This window comes from Schistocerca gregaria, chromosome 1 (genome assembly GCF_023897955.1).
Source record: "Schistocerca gregaria isolate iqSchGreg1 chromosome 1, iqSchGreg1.2, whole genome shotgun sequence".
NCBI lineage: Eukaryota > Metazoa > Arthropoda > Insecta > Orthoptera > Acrididae > Schistocerca > Schistocerca gregaria.
Window position 1 is genome coordinate 377,997,952 of NC_064920.1, and position 24,841 is coordinate 378,022,792.

The window sequence follows — 24,841 nt, forward strand, 5'->3', positions numbered from 1 at the left end:
TGATGTGTAATGTAGCACAGTAACAGTGGTTATCACATCGGCAGACTATGGCTTCTTCATATTACACATTCGCAACTGCCTGAAACTTAGATAACTTACCTTTTGTAATAGTCTTCCAATGGTGGGTGTTAATCTGAATTCACAGCAACAAACACTCTTGAATATTACTGCCTATAATTTGTTTTCACATTTTTGTCAAAAAGTGGCATTCTAACTATGAAATGATCTAGCTGACACATTTTCTGTTTAAACTTGCCAACATATTCACAAAACTGACAAATAAACTAATACTGAGCGAGTGTCTTAAAAGCTTGTCAGAACTGTGCGTCACATGGTCATTGCCATATCAGTTAAATAAGATTTCAGAAATGGCATACATTCTTTTGTGTTATTACAAACATGATTATTGCCAAGTTTACAATTAAAATTTTAAAGTTTTGCAGGCATTATACAAGGTGGGTGAGAATTAACCCCCACTAAAAAGTGTTTATACCTTTTAGATACTTGACCAATTTTCATGAAACAAAAAAAGATTTTGTTCCTTACAATGATAGAATTGTTATGTAACACTGAAAGTCAACATAAGCAACATCATTATATATCAGTTTCCATAAACAGATGATATTTGTGACAGACAGTGGTACATTTTCAGTAATTTGGCAAATTCACTCCTCCAATTTATCAAGGGTGTTTGGTTTTGTCTCATAACCTTCATTTTTCACTCATCCCCAGAAGAAGAAATTGTAAAGCATTAGGTCAGGATTGCTTGCTGGTCATTCAAGGGGGCCACATTGTCCCAATCAGCATCCCAGAAAAAAAGTGCCAAGACAAGTGAGGCTAGGATATGCAAAATTAGGTGGCACCCAATCTTCCACAAATATTAGGTCATTGGAATTGTCCCACCTGGATACAATACCATGAAATAATTTTCAAGGATATTAACAAGGTGTATATGACCCGGGACAACCAAGAGATCATGTAAAAGCCCAGGAATTTATTCATCCGGGAGAAAACTGAGAAAAACCCAGTAATTTTTCATTGTTTTAGTTTGCAGAATAATACTGCAGCTAACGAGAGAGGGGGGAGGGGGGGGGGGGGGGAAGGGATGAAACGCAACTTAAGTTGTTAAGGAAATGCACCATATACTACAACTAAACACAGTGCTCATACAAGCGTCTGCCAACAGTGTCAAAGGCTTTACGAAGACAATGCAATGTGTCATAACAACAAATAGCCTCTGATGAGTGTGGTGTCACAACTGTTTACATTAGATTCATTTGAGCAGTTGTGAGCGAGCTTATGTGCATGTGCAGTTGAGTCACGTATGAGTAGTACATTCTCCAGCTTCTGGCTACAGAAGTGTGGCAGTTAGCTGTATGCAGCAATCAGCCAGATGCTATCCGGAAAAATTTTACTGGTGCACGTAAGCTGTCAGATCCACGTATGCACAACAGGCCCGGAACTATAGGGCGTGGGCAAACCCCGGGCGGCAGTTTCATGGGGAAGGGGGTGGGGGAGGGGGGGGGGGGGTGGGCGCCAAATTCATATTATTGAGGAGAAAGACATCATTTCACAAAGTGCCTAGCATCCAGCGCATGTCAGTCTATCAATTACTCATATGATTTTGAACACATCCCTGTTGGTTTTTGAACATTTTTGAACAAATTCTAAGTTGATTTCTGAAAGAATTGTAAGTTGATTTTTTAATGCGTGCAAGGTATACATGATGTCTCTGCCAGGGGAATCCCTGTCGCATCTAGGAATAAACTTTCCTGCAGAAAAAAGGGGGCAGGTCTATACGAGTTGGGCGGAATAAAGCTGAACAGGTGAATGCCAATCACTGTTTATGTGGTTGACTGGGTTTGCAAATGATTAGAGTTGTTGTAACTACTAGTGAATTCCATAGATTCAGACTACCAGAGTGGAAATAAATGGCTAACAGGAATAACATGCAACAAAGATTACATGTTGTCTCCTGCATATATCCAAGAAAATGAAATTTTGACAGAAAATTTTTGGCCAGACCACTGCACTACTAAGGGCCAGTTATACAGTCCCCAGATAGCAGCTGCTAAAGTTCTGTGCAGAAACGTGTTGTACGAACAAGTAATAATGCTCAACTGGAGAATAAATGTGGCATAACTAAATAGGTGATTGTGGCTGGGTTAGTGAAGTTAAACCTGAGAATAAGTTTTGACACTGGCAGGGATAGTTACAGAATTAGTGATGAGAAGATTGTTTGTTAGAACAAGGAAGGAGAAGAAATGGGGACTCACACAACTTACAGAAGAATATGATGATTCCAAAGTTATATAAAAATTTTATACTATTACTTTTCGATCTCATGTTTCAGAAGCTAGAGAGTATGAATGAAATGTGAAACTATTTCTTAACATAACACTTTTTTCTTGTAGTAGGCCTAATAGGCATTTGATATTGATACTTCATGAATTATTTTCCATCATGTTATAAAAATGACCATTTGGCCAAACAGTCTCGTTTATTTGGTGTGTGTAACAATTGCTGCAATATGGGGCAGGTCTATTTCATTTTATATAGCAGTGACAAAATACATGTAATCAGATCGAGAAACCACACCAGTCTTGGGTACAATTTGTATTAACAGCTTTTCAAGTATTAGACTACAACATTTCGTTTTTTTCATGTAGCAAAACACTGACGAACTTTGATGAGGTAATAGATTCTTTCCCAGAAAGGAAAGTATGGCATATAAAGCTGTGGCAAGATTAGAGATAAAAAAAGCTAGGACTTAAGGATTGAAGAAATTTGTTCTGTCTTGCTTGTCTCTTGTCTTTACTTGTTTTATGTAACCTAAATTTAATTTTATGTCACCCAAAACAGCAAGTTAATAGCTAATATGCAGTAAAGACAACAAATTTTCTGAAGAGTTCTTGTTCTGCTGGTTACAAATAATCCCATCCAATACTAATTGCGAGGTCTTTTTAAAGAGAGGCAGGATGTGAAACCAGCCGACTGGGAGCAGGAGAGGCACCACATTACATTTTAATTTCCATTGGTGTGAGTATAGTTTGATGGCACCCATTACAAAATATTATATGTTTGAATGCCACAGAGTGAAATACAGAGACGTGCGATGAAAGAATGCTGTGTGAAGAGGCGTGGCGCTGTACTTTGCCACACTTAAGACTAAATAATATGTCTTATGTTCCCTCGAACATATATGTCAGTGTCTTAAGAAAGATGTGTGCTACAAAATGAAGATATTTTTGAAAAGCCAATTTTTTAAATTTTTGGCATCCTACCTTAGACACTGGAGGGAGGGAGAGCGTCACTATCTAACATTGACCCAGTTTGGAAGTATCGGAGATCTGGACCTGATGCACAGTGCAGTCTAAGCTGTAGTGGGGAGTTGGTAGTCTCCATATGACCCATGTTAACGTTAAGTGATTTTGCTGTTTCCCCTTAGTTTACTCGCATGTCAAATGAAAACAAAATGGATTTCTTTGGCCGGGAGCTATCAAGTCAATTAAAATACATTCACATAATTATGGAAGGCTAAAATATGTAATTAGTTTCAGATTTTATTTTATTTCCACTTTTCTGACAGTAAAGCATAAATCACCTTGCAGAACAATGAAGTTATTTTTATCAGTTTGTTAAAGAAATTTGACATAAATCTTTTTTGCTGAGGCAGTCAATTTATTTGAAATGAAGTGTTTAATTCCACACTAGTGGCTAGTTTCAACTGTTCACTTCATTTCAAGTTCAGGTTTTCATCTTCTATGCCTTATTCCTTAATAAAGAACCAAACATGAGGTAATACAGTACTGGTACTCCAAGAAAATTTACACCTGAATCTGGACATACGAATGTACACTTTAAGCCAAATGATGCATTTTAGTGTAGTTCACAAAATTCCCATGCTCTTGGAGTATCCTCTAATGGCTTTGATTCTTTTGTGACATAATGTAAGATCTTTTAATGTTTTAAACGTACTAATGTACGGGCTTCCTGCGTCATCATAGCTGCGCAAGTTTGACGATGCCTGTTATCTGATGCTCTCTGGCAACTGCTGAAATGAATCTATTTCTAACAGGTCACAGGAAAATATTCCGAATGGTTGTTTGTAAAGCGAATTTCCTTTTATGCAAGATGAACTCTGTGTGTGAATGTCTGATGAATTTCATAAATCACAGATCGTTTGACTCTCATTCAAAAATCAAATCTTTGAGGACGGCCATTTAGAATATTTTTGAGCCCAGAAGATCAGACATTTATGTCATTGTTAAAAATTTTACTGGCACATTTGTGTGATGTATCTTAAAGTGTAACACACTCAAAAAAGATCATTATTGTGTGTGAAAGCTTAGCTTCTGTTGCAGCTTATTATACTTTAGAGCTTTTCTTTTTTTGTAGCAACACTATGTATATTAATTTAAACCATTACCTTTTCCTATTTGTGTGTTCGCTCTACTTAACAGTGATGTTCCTATTGGCTGACTTCATCACGTGTCCTATGCTCTGAAAATCTGCTGTCATTGGCTGGTGAGATTGCTTGACATGAGCTAGGACTGGCTCACAAAAGCGCATTGCAATCTCAATTTCAATCCTTCCTAAAGTAACGTGCAGTGTTTGGTGGAATTCAAATTTATTCTTTCATAATATGAATGTATGCAGTGTACATGTTGCTGCACATCAGACATCTTTCCAAAATGTGTTTTTCCCTTGATTTTCATTCTCTAAAGTGCCACCAAATTCTACACCAGTGTATAAAACCTCAACCATTGAAAGGATTGATACATTTTACAGTTTGTGGAAAAATATACTGTTACTTAACACAAAAATGTGTATTTTCATGTGGGAGAAAGTGTATTTTTAACTGGGAAATCTGGGAATTTTATTTCCTCATAATCGTATACACCCTGATTAAGGTACCATTCTGCATGCATTGTGTGCTGTATCAGATATGGACCCACAACTTTTGTGTATGTCAACCCACACCATGCCGTGACCTTTGGCTGATTTTGGCTTTGTTCATCAACCATGCTTGGATCTTCTGATGCCCAGTAATTATGATTGCACTTATTAGCAAACCCTCCAATATGAATCATGGCTTCATCTGACTAGAGGGTATTACTGAAAATGTCAGACCAACCTTCATACAAACCAAATATCATCTCCTTGTATTTGTAACCAATAATCACAGTCATCTGGCGATAATTTCTGGCAGTAATGTGGTTTCCATAGATGAAAATTCAACTCTTTCTTCAGAACAGTATGGTCGTGGATCAGACTAAAGATCAGATTAAACCACTTTCACAAGACAAGTCTGTCTTTGTGATTTCAGAGGACTTGCACATTTTTCTCCGACCTGTATGTCGAGGGTCAACTGCTTCTCCTTACAGCCAATAAACAAGCTGTATCCATTAGCTTTGAGTGGCATTGCCGTATGGTCTTTGCATCTACCAAGATACAAGGTCCATACACACTTTGCTACCATCCCTGTACTTGCACCACAGAAGGTTAGTCATTGCAGAGTTGTCCACCTTGGTTCCTGCAGTGACATAAAACAAATACAGTGCTATAAATTCTACCATTGCAAAATAAAATGAAAAAATTATTTCATGGAAATTAGTTCAGTATTAACAAAAATTTATAAACAATTTTTAATCCTCATCCACCCTGTAAATGATGTAATTGCAGTATATTACAAACTATTTCATCAAATGTCTGCCTCTGTAGTGCAGCTTGTCACACAAGGAGCTTGGGTTTGATTCCCGGCAGGGTACTGGGTTTTGTGTGTTGTTCATCATCATTTTCATCATTATTGACTTGCAAGTCGCTGAAGTGGCGTCAACTAAAACAACTAAAAAGGACTTACAATACGGTGACCAATCTCCCCCGCATGGGGCCTCCCAATCAACAATGCCATACTCTCATTTCCATTATTTCATCAAATAATAATATCATGAAAAGTATTAATTGTTCCCTGGGAAATTATGTTGAATTATTCTGGACACTAATGCTCTTAATTAATACTGAAATTACTATTAAATTATGACAGACAGTTTCACGCTAACATGAATTTTGATGTCAGAGTAAAAGTTGTGTTTCACAGATATAAGGCGTTTGGTAGAAAATAACATTAAGACCTAACAAATAAATACCCCACTCATACGGTTATGGTTGGTGGGGACTTCAACCTTCCTTCGATATGTTGGCAAAAATTCTTGTTCAAAACCGGTGTTAGGCAGAAAACATCTTCCGAGATTGTCCTAAATGCTTTCTCCGAAAATTATTTCGAGCAGTTAGTCCACGAACCCACGCGAATTGTAAATGGTTGCGAAAACACACTTGACCTCTCAGCCACAAACAATCCAGAGCTGATAGAGAGCATCATGACTGATACAGGGATTAGTGATCACAAGGTTGTTGTAGCTAGGCACAATACCATTTCTTCCAAATCCACCAGAAACAAACGCAAAATAATTTTATTTAAAAAAGCAGATAAAGTGTCACTAGAAGCCTTCCTAAGAGGCAATCTCCATTCCTTCTGGACTGACTATGCAAATGTAGACGAGATGTGGCTCAAAGTCAAAGATATAGTAGCAACAGCAATTGAGAGATTCATAGCTCATAAATTGGTAAGAGATGGAACGGATCCCCCGTGGTACACAAAACAGGTCTGAACGCTGTTGCAGAGGCAACGGAAAAAGCATGCGAAGTTCAGAAGAACGCGAAATCCTGAAGATGGGCTAAAATTTACAGACGCGCGAAATTTGGCACAGACTTCAATGCAAGATGCATTTAATAGGTTCCACAATGAAACAGTGTCTCGAAATTTGGTAGAAAATCCAAAGAAATTTTGGTCGTATGTAAAGTACACAAGTGGCAAGACGCAGTCAATACCTTCATTGCGCAGTGCCGGTGGTACTGTTACCGACGACTGTGCCACTAAAGCAGAGTTATTGAACGCAGTTTTCCCAAATTCCTTCACCAGGGAAGACAAATGGAATATTCCAGAATTTGAAACACGAACAGCTGCTAGCATGAGTTTCTTAGAAGTAGATACCTTAGGGGTTGCAAAGCAACTCAAATCGCTTGATACAGGCAAGTCTTCAGGTACAGATTATATACCGATTAGGTTCCTTTCAGATTATGCTGATACAATAGCTCCCTACTTAGCACTCATATACAACTGCTCACTCACCGATAGATCTGTACCTACAGATTGGAAAATTGTGCAGGTCGCACGAGTGTTTACGAAGAGTAGTAGGAGTAATCCATTTAACTACAGACCTATATCATTGACTTCGGTTTGCAGTAGGGTTTTGGAGCATATACTGTATTCAAACATTATGAATCACCTCGAAGGGAACGATCTATTGATACGTAATCAGTATGGTTTCAGAAAACATTGCTCTTGTGCAAAACGACAGGGACTCTCAAGTTGATTCTGTATTTCTAGATTTCCAGAAAGCTTTTGACACCGTTCCTCACAAGCAAGTTCTAATCAAGCTGTGGGCCTATGGGGTATCGTCTCAGTTGTGCGACTGGATTCGTGATTTCCTGTCAGGAAGGTTGCAGTTCGTAGTAATAGACGGCAAATCATCGAGTAAAACTGAAGTGATATCAGGTGTTCCCCAGGGAAATGTCCTGGGACCTCCGCTGTTCCTGATCTATATAAATGACCTGGGTGACAATCTGAGCAGTTCTCTTAGGTTGTTCGCAGATGGTGCTGTAATTTACCGTCTAGTAAGGTCATCCAAAGACCAATATCAGCTGCAAAGCGATTTAGAAAAGATTGCTGTATGGTGTGGCAGGTGGCAGTTGACACTAAATAACGAAAAGTGTGAGTTGATCCACATGAGTTCCAAAAGAAATCCATTGGAATTTGATTACTCAATAATTAGTACAATTCTCAAGGCTGTCAATTCAACTAAGTACCTGAGTGTTAAAATTACGAACAACTTCAGTTGGAAAGACCACATAGATAATATTGTGGGGAAGGCGAGCCATAGGCAGGACACTTAGAAGATGCAACAAGTCCACTAAAGGGACAGCTTACACTACACTCGTTCGTCCTCTGTTAGAATATTGCTGCGTGGTGTGGGATCCTTACCAGGTGGGATTGACGGAGGACATTGAAAGGGTGCAAAAAAGGGCAGCTCATTTTGTATTGTCACATACTAGGGGAGAGTGTGTGGCAGATATGATACGCGAATTGGGATGGAAGTCATTACAGCAAAGATGCTTTTTGTCGCGGCGAGATCTTTTTACGAAATTTCAGTCACCAACTTTCTCTTTCGAATGTGAAAATATTTTGTTGAGCCCAACCTACATAGGTAGGAATGATCATCTCAATAAAATAAGAGAAATCAGAGCTCGAATAGAGAGGTTTAGGTGTTTATGTGGTTTGATGAACCCTCTGCCAAGCACTTAAATGTGAATTGTAGAGTAGTCATGTAGATGTAGATGTAGATGTAGTACCAATAATTTCTATATGTTGGCAATAATTGTGTAATTTACATAATAATACTGAATGTGTCACTGAGACTTACAGAAATATGAAAATAGAAGGAAATTAAGTTTTAAACAATGATGGGCATGTGAACAAACAAAATTAATTGGTGAACATGATATGCAAGTACTATACACGATATTGATATTTTATACTGGGGTTGAGTTGGGTATCATAATCTAGAGTTCAGTTTCTGTTGTTTAGTACTGTAAGTGTCCTCCCTCTCTGCCACATTACAATGTCTAATCTGGTCTTCTAAATATCACTAGGTCTTTACCCCTCAGGTTGTGCTGGCCTTTATTTTGTTGTAGCAACATGCCTCTGAGCAGAATTCACAATCCATGATGAGGTGGACAAGCTAGCTACCTGTGAAATACTATTGCCAGCACCAGAATATTTCTGAGGCAGCATGGTGCAAGACCCAGTTTCACTGCTGTGTCAAGCTGAATTACCTCATGCTGTGGCCCAAATCTGATTTGCCTCCATGAAGAAAAGCAATGCCCTCTCGTTACAAAACCAAGCCAAGCAATTACAAATACTCATTGATCAGACCCTACCAGTTATCTCATACCCACACTAGTTGGTGGTTCATGGGTGTCCATCAGCTTCATGATGTCTAGCCATTAGTTGCCAGTCTGTGGGTCACTGCTGGACCAAATGCTACTGTGGCTTGAGCTAATGCTACCAAGCTGGGTCAACTTCCAGGGTGACTCCATCAGCCTCTGTGCATCTGCAATGGGTCTTGGCTTCAGAGCCACTGTGTTAGCATGTAGCATGATTGGCTGACTGGTGTAGCAGCTATCCACACACCTTCCAGCAGGCTGCTGATGCCTGACATCAGCATTGTGTCCAAAGGGTTTCACACTGATGCTGCTCTCAGCTAATCTGTCACTTCTGCAGCCAAGTCTGATGCCTTGGGCTCTGCTGAGTTAGCCACTGCTATCTAGCAGTCAACATGCACTTTCCAGTCACTGCCAACAGCCACTGCACAAGCATCTAATTGAATAAAGAATGTATTTTCTTCTGAAGCATACCTGATTCTGTAGTCACTGAGGAACTGATAGGTTACACCCAAGGTTCTGCATGCTATCATGACTCTAGCAACCTTGCATATAATAACATTCACAACCTTGACATTTATTACAGCCTGTCAGAAATTCAGTCAGATTATCTCTAAAATATGCAATCATTAACAGTAGGATCTCCTTCATCAGCTTCATGTTAAGACATACTTGTCAAACTCTTCATGCTACACCATAAAAGTGAAAATGATAACACTACAGTGCATTGAAGAAGCTTGTCACTCTGAGACATGAGCAAACTTACATATCATCTACAGGTCATTTAGAAGTAAAATCAGTTGTGCATACAGCAGAATGGGTATGCTTTCATATAGCTCATTTAAATGAATGTTCTGCCATCAGAACACTGAGCTGAACATAGCTAGTTATTTCTTTCTTTAATTTCAGTCAGTTATGTACACTGCATTGCATCCATCTCTAAGACTTTCAAATTTTCTACCTCACTAACTAAAATGGTTTAAATACATCAGCTGTACTAGTTAAAAAATAATGAACTATTAAAATAATAGTAATTTGTTGTTGTAACTCAGTGGAAAATTAATCAATAAACTATTTTCATAACTCCAGAGAAAGTTTAAAGTTTCCCACATTATGGAGAAACACCTTATATGAAACACCCTGCATAAGTGCAGCATTCCACTGATGATATGGGCTACAAATGGGGAAATCCACTGATGTAAACAACTTTCACAAAGGGCAAATTATCATGTCCTGGATCCTAGGAATGAGTATCTTGGAAATAATGTCGCTGGTTGGATGCTTCTGTGCTGCTGTTCTAAGCACCAATGGAAACTGGTTGAAGCATAGTGAAACCACAAGTAGATGACAAGATGTTGGACGCCGTAATGCTACTATCCAATTATAAGTTTGTTTCATAGTCATTATTTGTAATTTGCAAAAAGTTGAAAATCATTATTTTCAGGTGATCTAATTGGAACAAGTCAATGAAAAAAGCAAAATTAATAGCAGTGAGTGGTAACACAGAACTAAATTGCTTTTTTAAATTATGTGGCTTAGCATTGTGGGTTGATTAAACTGCTGGTTATGAACTTCATGATTAATAACCCAACAGCAGTTTATTTTTGGACTTCTATGTTATTACTTGATTTAAGATCAAATATTGATAACACTGTTCATTTATACATTCTGTAATCACCTCAAATTATATGTCCTGTGTTCTGGAACAAATTAAATACATACCAACAGATGCATGCTGTCCAATATCTTAGAGAAAAACTGTGTGACACCTTACATCTTCTGTCACCCAAACAAATATATGAATACAACACTCAAAATCTTATAAGGCATTATTAGATCACCCACATAATCGAACTTACAGTTAAAAGTTATGGTTTCACAATCAGCATAATACTTTACAAAATAGAAGAAAGGATTTAATATGATGGCTAAACAATGACATTCCAGCCCGAGATGCTGGAGTTGGTGGTCAATTGTACTTAAGGTGTGCTTGCTTTTTTGTGTGTGTGTGTGTGTGTGTGTGTGTGTGTGTGTGTGTGTGTGTGTGTGTGTGTGTATTCATGTGTCAAACAATGGCATTCTGACCTAAGATGCTGGAGTTGTACATGCGGTGTGCTGATGCTTAATGTGCTATTGAAACTGTTCTGAAGCATACAAATAAGAAAACTTGATTCCAGGAACTGATGAAATGTTGATTTTTTTTGGAATATACAATCAAAGTAAATTTGTGTAAAATTAATGGATTTAAAGTAAAAATTATGCCTGCATGACTAAAATAATAAAAAAGTTCATATCCAATTGGAGACAAGAGTGAATATGTTAGCAGTTATCTATATGTGCTCTATACACATCTAGTGGATCAGGACAGTCATCACTCATCAGTCCTGGTACTGATAATTTCATAATGTTGTTTCCTGGCCTACCACTTTACAACTTCCATGTCTCATCACAGAACATTGAGGCTGGAGGATTTCCCTCTCTGTAAATATTATAGGTGGCAATTAGTGGCAAATCTGATGACAGTACACAATGCTACACAAATATTTCACAGCATACTATTCAGTTCATATTGAACATCAAGCCCTGCATCAGATAATCTTCATATTTTCCCATGTTAAACCAATGATATCTTTTATGATTTCAGTGGATTCACTATAATTGAGAGTTAACCATAGAACAGTAGAAATGTGTCACCTCCTCAGATGAGTCATGTTTCTTGTACACCAGGTTGACGGTAGTCGTGTCTGTATATGCTGTCACACAAGCAAATGACTGCTTGAAACATACATGGTCTCATGGATGCAGGCCAATGGGGACAGTATTACGCTATGAAAGATTTTCACTTGGGCCTACTTGAAACCTATGGCAGAAATCAAACAACTATGAGAACAATGGACTGTGCAGACATTATTACAGACCACGTGCATCCCTTCATGACTGATGTGATCCCCAAAGGTGATAGCCTCTTCCACAGTATAACTTTTCATTTCATAGGGTCATAATCATACTACAGTGGTTTAGGGAGATTGATAGTGAACTCAGATTGATGCCATGTCTCCAAAAATTTACCTCATCTGAACCCAATGGCACACATCTGGGACTGTATTTGGCATGAGCTACACACTCATAAGCCACTGACCCATAATTTATGGGAACTGCATGACCTGTGCATAGAGATCTGGTGCTGCATACCTCCAGAAACCTACCAAGAAATCTGTGCTGTGCAGAACTAGTGCCATTTTGTGATCCAAAGCTTGACCAACATACTATTAAGCAGGTAACCAGAATGTTTTGGCTCATCAGTGTATTTGGAATAAGAAAATGTTATTATTTTAAAACTGTGATGTAGGCCCTCTTGTAATCGGAAAAGGCAATGATGTACTTCTTTTGCATAGGTTTATTGCCAGAAATTTTCAGTGTACTGTTCATATGAGTTAACTCAGAATTCACTTCTCAGGCCCTGTACTCCTTCAAATCAAAGTCACAGTGGTGCACAGCCAAGTATGTGGCAATTCAGTTGAGAAAACTGTGAAACTTTTAAAGAAATGATTAACAGGACTTGAGCATTTGAAGCAAGTTTGATTTCACAGAAAGCCACTTTCTTCCATAGTTCATTTCATCCAGACCAGGACATGGAGTCTTGAGCTCCTGAACCTGCAGGAGATATAAAAGATACATTTCACTGTAAGACCACCAAACACAGAAAAATTTCAGTAGAATGAAAAACCAGTCCAGAGCTGCAAATTTTACCTTTTTATTCCCTCAGTGACTTGGATCAGGCTCAATCATCGTAACATAGTCAAAAACGGCATTCCTGAAGGTGTGAAAACCATGTCAGAAATGTGCAATGAACAATAACAGTGCATACAGTTATCTGTATGTGCTGTAACTGTTTGTTGCAAATTTTTGTCATAGTTTTCACATCTTCAGAAATGACAATTTCAAGTATGTTATTATGATTTGAAAATGGGTCTTGACCTGAAATTAATCATCAAGAGAATAAAAAAGTAAAATTTGCAACTTTGACTTGGTTTTTTGTTCTGCTGATTGACAGAAGTTGCTGACCTGTAGATACTCGAGCATACTGGAAGTTTGTATACAGAAAAAATTGCTGTACATTTTTCTTTTATTAAAAATGACAACAAGATTCGTTCTATGTGTTTGGACCTTTTTCTATTTGTCTTTCACCTCATGAAGTACTATACTGTACATTTAAATGGTTAAAATTTTTAAAAACGTGTGAAATAAAACAACAAATTTTATGCTCAAGGGCATATTTTTCCCTTTGTTGGTACTGCCTGTGATAATAATTCAAACTACAACTAAATTTAATTTGGAAACCCTGGCATGCAGTAACTGCAGGAAATTCATTCAAAAAACTGCTGTTTGTCCTGTAAATTTATGGCTACTTCTGTATTATTCACATACACCAACTCGTTCACATGTTGAGTTTGTCACCATTTGTGCAACAGTCATTTGGAATCAACCATTTTGTGTCCAAGTTGCCAGTGTCATCTGTAAATGACAATATGTGCTCCAAGTGAAGAGAGTTTCATGAAAGTTTTTGATGTACTGAAATCTACATTTGTGTGAGTGTTTTCATTCCTGTTTTTGAAACTTTTCTTGGTCAAGGACAAAAATGTATTATTCAGTTATGGATGGAAAAGTGAATAGAAACTTTGGACAGGTGGTATATTCAAGTACAAACTTTATATCTAAAAACAAATATGATGTAACTTATCAAATGAAAGAGTTGTATGTTGATAGAGACACTAACAAACACAAACACACACACGAAATTCAAGCTTTTGCAACCCACGGTTGCTTCTTCAGGAAAAAGGGGAGGAGAGGAAAGGACAAAAGTATGTGGATTTTAAGGGAGAGAGTAAGGAGTCATTCCAATCCTGGGAGTGGAAAGACTTACCTTAGGGGGAAAAAGGGACAGGTATACACTCACACACAAACACATATCCATCCATACAAATACAGACAGAAGCAGATATATGTAAAGGCCAATGTTTCTAGTTTATAAAAACATTCATTGACCAAGTTTTGACCAGTATTGATTGTTACTCTTTTTACCAGAGAAAAATAGTATGTATTTGGACATCCTATATGTTCCAAGCATTATGTTTTTGGTTATAATGTCGCTGAACACTTTTAAAATGATTTCACACTGGAAATACAATAAATACATATTACAAGATTCAGAGCTTATTGTAACAAAGGCAGTGTTTGTCCTTGGTTGGAGATCCATGTAACATAAAATAACTTGGTGCTCTTCAGGCTAGGATCTCCAACAACTGTTCGACTGCTTATTGACTCATCGTGCTGACACCACCTGACCAACATGTTTTAAAGAGAAATTTGAAAGTAAAATAAAAATACATATTTAAAATGATACATATTTATTTTTATAAAAAAATGTTTTTGTGTTCATAAGTATACTAATATTGAGCATAAAACTGCAAAAATTTCTTAACATCCCTATTACAATGTTGCAACATTTGTGATAGTTGTTCTAGCACAATACACAGAAAAGCCATGGTGCCTGCATCTGTAATTGCAGACATTTAATGAAAGGGTAACAGAAAATAAAAATTATTACTGTAATAATTAATTTTTTCATTCTCTCTGGAATTTTTTTAATGATTGCCATAAAGATAAAATATGGACTAATATCCATGAAAAGAAAGAGAAAATTTGAAAGTGGAGGTGCTAAATTCCTTTCCTTTAAAAGAAACATTCATAAATGCATTACATCGTAAATGGTATATTAAAATTTGTTACAATTAAATAATAAACATTGATCATTATATTATAGGCTTTTAATTCAAAGATTGCTCTAAAACAGTTCTCTTTTCTGGTGTCTTAGTTACCACAGTATTTCCTTTGTTAGAGGTCTGCCTCTCACTCAGGGACTGGATGTTCTGTTATACCCATCATTGTTACATCTTCTTTGATGCACAAGTTGCCCAACGTGGCATCAACTGGAAAGACTTGCAGGTCGGTGGCAAAACTTTTCCAGGTGCGGGCTCCCACCCATCAATGCCACATGATTTCATTTTTCTTCCCCTCTGGTATGACATGCAGCATTAGTTCAGACTGGGGATCTATAGATCCTAAATAAGGCTCTAGGAATAAATGGTTAATAAAACAAGTTTTTAATTTTCTTTTAATGACTTCTTTAAATTGGAAAGGAGCAAACTGAACACTTTTCCACTTGAATACCATCCTCTGCTGTGAACCGTAACAAGGAGACACAGTCTACATAAGAATCATCTTTGTCTCTTGTACCATCACTGTGTAAATCACAAAAGAAAAAAAGTTGGAAGTTAGTGTTAGAAATCCATGATATTTGAAGAGGTGTCTGAAAGATGTGTGGTCATAAACTTGGCAATGTAGTCATAGTTCTCACTATTGCTGAATATGTACTTTATTTCCTTTACCTGCAACCCTGAAAAGATAGTTCCTTAAAACAACAGGGAATGAAATCTTCAATATAAGGTGGCAGTCTGGTCTCAAAGTTGAAGCAATGAGAAATCTTCCTTAAGTTTTAATTCCATTTAAGTTTGTTACGCAGCTGGACTCCATGAAATCTTACACTCACATCATATTATGTACAGCCAGCTTCCAAACGTCCCTCCATGTACTTTGCAATTGAACGCTTCTATTTTTTTCACACAAAGACAGCATGGAGCTAGGGAAATGTATTGCATTCCTTCCCATGGGTATACCCAAGAACTGTCAGGTAGAATTGTTGTTTATATCAGAATGTGTTTCTTTTTACTATCTGTTCATGTGGGATGCCCCTAACACTTGATAATTTACAATTCCCTATCTAATGCATGAATCATTTTGAATGATGAATCAGAGGTGCTTCTTCTGCCCACTCAGCTACTCCCTAAGGTGTCCTACAAGATTCATATTTGGCATTCTGTAACACCAGCATTTGATAATTCACAAAAATAATAACCATTAACATAATTTAACTTTGGAAACACCAGATGATTTATTTGCGGTAAACTGGCAATGAACATCATTGAAAGCCAAAAACATCAAATGGTAATGTACAACTAGGATAAACATCTAAAGTATACTTACCTATGGGCAGTGTAATTGAAAAATTTGCTTGGTTGCTTTAAACATATCTACCTAACCAGACAACTTTTAGCACAGATTCTTCTGTTTGTTAATTCCACTTTTTTGAAGAGAGATAAGTACAGGCAACAGAGACACAGACTTACATAGCTCCAAATACAAGATGTAACATAGACTAAAACAACAACTAACTCTGTTTTCAGACCAGATTGGCAGGAACCACTATCAGACTATAAATATCACACAACAATTACAAGGTGGTGTTGTTGTTGTTGTCTTTAGTCCTGAGACTGGTTTGATGCAGCTCTCTATGCTACTCTATTCTGTGCAAGCTTCTTCACCTCCCAGTACCTACTGCAACCTAAATCCTTCTGAATCTGCATCTCTTGGTCTCCCTCTACGATTTTTACCTTCCATGCTGCCCTCCAATGCTAAATTTGTGATCCCTTGATGCCTCAGAACATGTACTACCAACCGATCCCTTCTTCTAGTCAAGTTGTGCCACAAACTCCTCTTCTACCCAATTCTATTCAATACCTCCTCGTTAGTTATGTGATCTACCCATCTAATTTTCAGCATTCTTCTGTAGCACCACATATCAAAAGCTTCTACTCTCTTCTTGTCCAAACTATTTATCATCCATGTTTCACTTCCATACATGGCTACACTCATACAAATACTTTCAGAATCGACTTCCTGACACATAACTCTATACTCAATATTAACAATTTTCCCTTCTTCAGAAATGCTTTTCTTGCCATTGTCAGTCTACAGTTTATATCTACTCTACTTTGACCACCATCAATTATTTTGCTCCCAAAATAGCAAAACTCCTTTACTACTTTAAGTGTCTCATTTCATAATCTAATTCCATCAGCATCACCTGACTTAATTCGACTACGTTCCATTATCCTCATTTTGCCTTAGTTGATGTTCATCTTATATCGTACTTTCAACACACTGTCCATTCTGTTCAACTGCTCTTCCAAGTCCTTTGCTGTCTCTGACAGAATTACAATGTCATTGGTGAACCTCAATGTTTTTATTTCTTCTCCATGGATTTTAATATCTACTCTGAATGTTTCTTTTGTTTCCTTTACTGCTTGTTCAATATACAAATTGAATAACATTGGGGAGAGGCTACAACCCTGTCTCACTCCCTTCCCAACTACTGTTGCCCTTTCATCACCCTTGACTCTTATAACTGCCATCTGGTTTCTGTGCAAATTGTAAATAACCTCCCTGTATTTTACCCCTGACACCTTTAGAATTTGAAAGAGAGTATTCCACTCAACATTGCCAAAAGCTTTCTCTAAGTCTACAAATGCTAGAAATGTAGGTTTGTCTTTCCTTAACCTTTCTTTTAACATAAGCTGTAAGTTCAGTGTTGCCTCACGTGTTCCAACATTTCTACGTATTCCAAACTGATCTTCCCCAAGGTCGGCTTCTACCAGTTTTTCCATTCAACTGTAAAGAATTCGCATAAGTATTTTGCAGCTGTGACTTATTAAACTGATAGTTTGGTAATGTTTACATCTGTCAACACCTGCTTTCTTTGGGATTGGAATTATTAAATTATTCTTGAAGTCAGAAGGTATTTTGCCTGTCTCATACATCTTGCTCACCAGATGGTAGAGTTTTGTCAGGACTGGCTCTCCCAAGGCTGTCAGTAGTTACAATGGAATGTTGTCTACTCCCGCGGCCTTGTTTCGACTCATTTCCCATTTCATCTTCATCTACATCCTCTTCCATTTCCATAATATTGTCCTCAAGCAAATTGCCCTTGTAGAGACCCTCTATCTACTCCTTCCACCTTTCTGCTTTCCCTTCTTTGCTTAGAACTGGGTTTCCATCGGAGCACTTGATATTTATACAAGTGGCTCTCTTTTCTCCAAATATCTCTTTAATTTTCCTGTAGGCAGTATCTATGTCACCCCTAGTGAGATAAGCCTCTACATCTTTACATTTGTCCTCTAGCCATCTCTGCTTAGCCATTTTGCACTTCCTGTTGATCTCCTTTTTAAGACGTTTGTATTCCTTTTTATCTGCTTCATTTACTGCATTTTTATATTTTATCCTTCCATCAATTAAATTCTTCTGTTACCCAAGTATTTCTACTAGCCCTCGTCTTTTTACCTACTTGATCCTCTGCTGCCTTCACTACTTTATCCCTAGGGGTACACATTCTTCTTCTAATGTATCTTTCCCCCATTCCTGTCAATTGTTCCCTTATGTTCTCCCTGAAACTCTGTACAACCTCTGGTTTAGTCAGTTTATCCACGTCCCATCTCCTTAAATCACCCTTTTTTGCAGTTTCTTCAGTTTTAATCTACAGTTCATAACCAATAGATTGTGGTCAGAGTCCACATCTGCCCCTGGAAATGTCTTACAATTGAAAACCTGGTTCCTAAATCTCTGTCTTACCGTTATATAATCTATCTGATACCTTCTGGTATCTCCAGGATTCTTCCAAGTATACAACCTTCTTACATGATTCTTGAACCAAGTGTTAGCTATGATTATGTTATGCTCTGTGCAAAATTCTACCAGGCGGCTTCCTCTTTCATTTCTTACCCCCAATCCATATTCACCTACTATGTTTCCTTCTCTCCCTTTTCCTATTCTCGAATTCCATTCACCCATGACTAGTAAATTTTCGTCTCCCTTCACTAACTGAATAATTTCTTTTATCTCCTCATACATTTCATCAATTTCTTCATCATGTGCAGAGCTAGTTGGCATATAAACTTGTACTATTGTAGTAGGCATGGGCTTCGTGTCTATCTTGGCCACAATAATGCATTCACTATGCTGTTTGTAGTAGCTTACCCACACTCCCATTTTTTATTCATTGTTAAACCTACTCCTGTGTTACCCTTATTTGATTTTGTATTTATAACCCCAGTATTCCCCTGACCAAAGTCTTGTTTCTCCTGCCAGCGAACTTCACTAATTCCCACTATATCCAACTTTAATCTGTCCAATTCCCTTTTTAAATTTTCTAACCTACCTGCCTGATTAAGGGATCTGACATTCCAAGCTTTGATCCATAGAACGTCAGTTTTCTTTCTGCTGATAACAACGTACTCTTGAGTAGTCCCCACGCAGAGATCCAAATGGGAGACTATTTTACCTCCAGAATATTTTACCCAAAAGGATGCCATCATCATTTAACCATACAGCAAAGCTGGATGCCCTTGGGAAAAATTACGGCTGTAGTTTCCCCTTGCTTTCAGCCGTTCGCAGTACCAGCACACTGAGGCTGTTTTGCTTAGTGTTAGTAGGCCAGATCAGTCAATCATCCAGACTGTTGCCTCCGCAACTACGGAAAAGGCTACTGCCCCTCTTCAGGCAACACACGTTTGTCTGGCCTCTCAGTCCACAAACGGCAAGGTCCATGGTTCATGGGAGGGGGGCAATTACAATATTACATAGTATTATTTGAACATGTAATTAATTAAAGTACAGAAATTTGTTTTACAATATGTAGGAACATATTCAAGATGGCCGCTGAGTGAGATCACAGGTATTTTCTTCATCTGCTAAAAGAACATATTTAAGAGGAAATAGTGTCAAATTCAAATTTTCTTTGTTTCATATATTTGCTGTAGTGTCCTTTCTTCTCACACAACTATATCTTAGCACCTCAACAGAGCTTGTTCATGAAGAAACTTCGTTATATATGAAATCCCAATAGTCTTGACATAACCCGAAATTTTGAGTGACATAAACACAAAAAATTCTAGGAAGAAAGAGAATTAAATCTGACAGTTTTATCATCTACACCAAAAACATGTATCCACCACTGCCAGAGTTAAATGGAGAAAAGCCTCAGGTAGAATGAGAGCAGGAAATGTGCAGCACACTTCAGCCGAGGCCAAGAAGCCTAGGAATGTACAAAGTGTTACAAAGAAGAAAGTGCTGCTGCTAGATAGTAGGCATGGGTAAGGTGTAGGCCCTCAGTAACAGGAAAGTTAAAGACAAATACAGGGCTAAGTCATGTGATAAAGGACTTAGGGTCTTTATGTAAGGACTTTACAAAAGTGAACAATGTAGTGATAGTGGATGGGGCGGGAAACAGTTTGGACAGGGATGGGGCATGTGACATAGGTGGTGACCTGGACAAGATAGTGTCCCTGACTCATAGCACTGATGTACACTTTGTTGAGTTGTTCTAGCGTCATGATCAACCAGACCTTGATGGATCTGTGAGGCAAATCAATGTGGGGTTAGGGATGTCTCTGAGGACAGCCAACTTTTCTCATGTTTCTCTGGTGCCCATCGGGACTATCAACAGATGGAGTTTCACTAGGCATGGCCTACACCTAAACAGGATTGGGAAGGGAAGATTGATACAGCTGATTCACGAAAGTATAGGGGGTGCATCTTGGGCCACACATGGTCAAATACCTTTTGTCATAGGTAGGAAAAGTAAGCCTTTTTTAGGATAAATGCAGACAACAGGTTCACCTGCCTAAAGAGTATCTCCAGCAGTTTAAATAAAACTGAAACAATCACTTGCAAGACAGATGTTAACACTTCAAATATCACACATTCCAGATATTGCAAAGAAAAACAAACCATTGGAAAGAGTAACATGGGGCATTTCATGGAGTTAACAATCTTCCATCAAAACATGCAATTAATAAAAAATAAAATACAACTATTAGAAGAGTAGCTCTACTCTTTGAACTGCACAGTAATTTGTGTTACTGAGCACTGGTGTAGAGACACATAAATCCAATATTTAGTTTTATCATTGTAGAAAAGGGCAAACTCTTACTGCAGAACTGCTTCAAGTGGTGGAGGATCATGCATTTATATCAGGAAAGGAACACAGGTCAAATCAAGACATGACCTCAGTACAGTAAGTGAAGACAAACACTTTGAAATATCAGCTATTGAATTAACAGGGCTTGATATCACCGAGAAATTAATCATTTTATGTGTGTATAGATCTCCAAGTGGTAGTGTGTACACTTAATAGAAGCTCTAGATAATGTCTCAAATACAAAGGTCAACATAATATTGTGTGGGGATATTAACATCAACACTATATCATAAATGAATCCAGGAGCACCCTCATAAATATCTTTCAAAGTTTTGGCATGTCCCTATTGGTCAATTGTGCAACAAGGGTTACTACAATGGCTGCATCAGTAATGTAACTGGGTTTTCTCTTTTGATGCTAGTCCATTGTCAGGATGAGCATTACTGCAAAGGGCATTTGATTCTAAAGCATTATGTCAGGGTGAGAAACACTTAATAAATTACTTTTTCTCTCTTAACAACATGTGGGCAGGGTGGGTACTTCCTTGGCTCGGGTATGAGGTGGAATGAAAGAGCATTTTTACATAAGATACTTTTATTGAAAGATTTGTACAACAGTTTTCTTAATGGATTGTTCTGGTTGGGAGAGTGGCAACTGTGTTGTTTGCGAAGCATTCTGCTGCAGCAGCGGCGGCATCTGATTACGCCTGGTGGTGCGTATCTCATGTCACCCGCCATCTCACCCAGTTGACTGGAGATGCGCAGCACGATGTGGCTCTTTTAATTATTGAGAACGAAGTCATGAAACGGATGGTGATACCTTGGATGTGGCGTCCCAGTGCTTCTTTTCTCTAAGCGGCTGCATGTGTTGTGTGTTGGCCAGTGGAGTGGTGCAGCGGGGGAAGGCCTGTGTTCCGGACTCCAACAACAGGCTCCAGCTTGCCAGTCTTTGGCTGTCAGATCTTCATCACCAGCTCACAGGTGAATGCTGATGTGAGGCCGTCTCCTTCCCGTCCTCACGAGTCACCCAGGTACGTAAAAATCAGTCTTCAAATACCTTCTAGCTTCTGTCTTCTGGTGGCAAAGATGCTGCTTGCTATTCCATTACAGCGGCGAACTTGGTGCTTCTGTGTACGATGTAGTCTCTTCCTGCATGGCGGTCTTCAGCACTGACTGAACTGTACTGGAACTGAAAACTACTATTCTTGGGCCCACTGCATCTTGCATATTTATTCACTTCAGTTCACAGGAGGTGAACGACCTCACTGTCATTACCTCTTCTGTCACATTGAAAAGTTTCTCGAATAATCTTCTTAATGTCCGCCATTGGTTCTTGGAATGTAGACAAAGGCCTTTGATCATATATGACAATTGAGAAACACGTGAGCCAGTCATTGCCTCTTCTGTCATGTTAAAAAGCTTCTCGAAGAATCTTCTTGACGTCAGTCATTGGCTCTTGGAATGTAGCGAGGGCCTTTGATCACATGTGACAATTGAGAAACACGTGTGCTGGTCAAGCGATGCCCTGACGGCTGAATCAACAGCTTCCGCTTATGTGGGGAGGGCGATGGCTTCTCCTGAACTTGCTGACTTCATGGTCATTGGCTCTTCTGTCACTGGTGCTCTGCCTGCTATTTGCCAGTGTGTAATTCTTCTAAACTAAACTAAGTTTTTCATTTATTTTCTAATTTCTACTTCACTTCACATTGATTTCACTAATTTATTTACCTAACTTAAGTACCACTCAACCGTAATTGACCATGTTGCCACAAATATGGACAGGGGAAAATGTGATGTAGCTGTATAAGATCTCAGACTATCAGACCATCTCTGTCAAATAACAACAGTAAAATCAGGCATTAAACTACAAGCCTACAAATGACATCTATCAGAAATCAAAATAAAAGATTTTTCAAATGAACCAGCAAAACAAAGCTGGGATGAAGTGCATAAGGAAACCAATGTGAATATGAAATTCTCTAAATTCTCCACACTATTTAAATTCAACTTTGAAAAGGCATTTCCAGAAGTATGCATGTCTGTATCAACATCTCACAAAAACAGATGGATAACAGCAGGTATTAATAAGTCCTCCCATACACTTAAATACCTCAGTTCCATGAAAAAGAGTCACAATGATCCAGGAATCTTAAATTCCTATCACAGATACAAAAAGATCTATAGAAAGGTGCTGACAGCTGCAAAAAAGTCAGTTAATGACAAAATAATACATAATGCAGCGAATAAAACCAAAGCAGTCTAGGATGTTATAAAAAAGGAATCAGGGATAGGCAAACAAACGCAGAATAACATACTGCTAAGGGAGGGGTATAAGGTAATAAATGATCTACAACACTTAGTAAACTATGTAAATAAGCATTTTTCAAGTATTACAGAAAAGTTACAGCAAAAATTCCCCAAAACAGATATAACACCTCTAAATAATGTTGCACTAAATACAATGATGTTACTTTCAACCACAGAGGTTGAAGTCAATAAAACTGTTCATAAACTAAAAAATAAAAAGTCAGTAGGCTTAGATGAAATACCAATGTGTGTACTGAAACAATGCTTAGGGATTATACAGGGCCTCTTAACAAATATTATAAATGAATCCTTCACCATCAGGGACATTTCCAGAGCAGTTAAAACAGGCAAGAGTTGTGCCTTTGCTTAAGAAAGGTAATGCAGAAGACATAGAAAATGACTGGCTCATTTCCATGATGTTGCCATTCTCAAAAATAATAGAAGCAATTATGACAGACAGATTAATGAATTACCTGAATAAATACAATCTTTTAAGTGAATCACATTTTGGTTTCCAAAGTGGCAAAAATACGGAGTCAGCCATAGTAGAATTCTCAAAAGTTGTACTTGATGCTGTTGCTAAATATGAGTGTGTCACAGGCATATATTTGGATCTTTCTAAGGCCTTTGATACAGCCAACCAGAAGATTCTATTAAATAAATTAGAAGTGTTAGGAGTAAGAGTGGTAGCTAATGACTGGTTTCGATCATATCTAGCAGATAGAGTTGAAAGAGCATAAATAACAAACACTTAAAATAGGTCCAAACACGTAGCAAAACACATATAAAAACCAAAATACATTAATATAGGGCTTCTGCAAGGTAGCATATTAGGACCAATACTATTCCTAATGTACATCAATGACTTTCCCAGTAGTGTTACTCATGGTGAAAAAATTCTCTTCGCTGATGACAGCAATATCATAGTGACCAAGAAAACAAGAGAACTCCTTGCAGAGAAAGCAAATGAAACTCCCAGTGAAGTTTATGATTGGTCAATAAGCAATAAAGTGACATTGGACATTAAGAAAACTAGTGCCATGAATTTCAGTTTGAATAGGAAATATGACAATGTTAAATTAAATGTAGATGGCACCTGTATAAACTGTGTAACAAATGCAAAATTTCTAGGTATGAATACTGATTTTCAGTTGAAGTGTTGTGGGCACACAAAGGTAGTTGCAAATAGAATGTCATCAGCATATGTCCTTAGAATCCTATCGTCAGTGTGTAACATGCAGTGTCTTTTAGTTATGTATTAGTCATTTGTACACTCAATACTTGCTATAGCATTCTTTTTTGGGGAAAAATGCACAAAATGTGAACACAATTTTCAAACTCCAGAAAAGAGCAATAAGAATATTAACCATAAATAGTAGTCAAGCTCATTGTAAAGACCTGTTCAAAACACTGTGGATTTTAACTGTTCCATGTAAATACAATTACCAGTTAACTGTACACATAGAAAATGATATTGGTCACTACAGCACAAACAGCTCTGTCCATGACCATGGAACAAGAGCTAGACTCAACTTACATTTACCAAGAAAAAATAACAGAAAACTGAAAATAGCATTTTCTGCCAAGGAATAAAACTGTA

The 24,841-nt window shown here is 37.8% G+C and overlaps 1 protein-coding gene across 3 annotated transcripts in view; it reads left to right on the top strand.

Moving 5' to 3' along the window:
• Positions 1 to 24,841, top strand: part of LOC126348001 (interaptin-like) — a 238,839-nt gene that overhangs the window by 27,832 nt on the left and 186,166 nt on the right. The gene's annotated exons all lie outside the window — the stretch shown is intronic.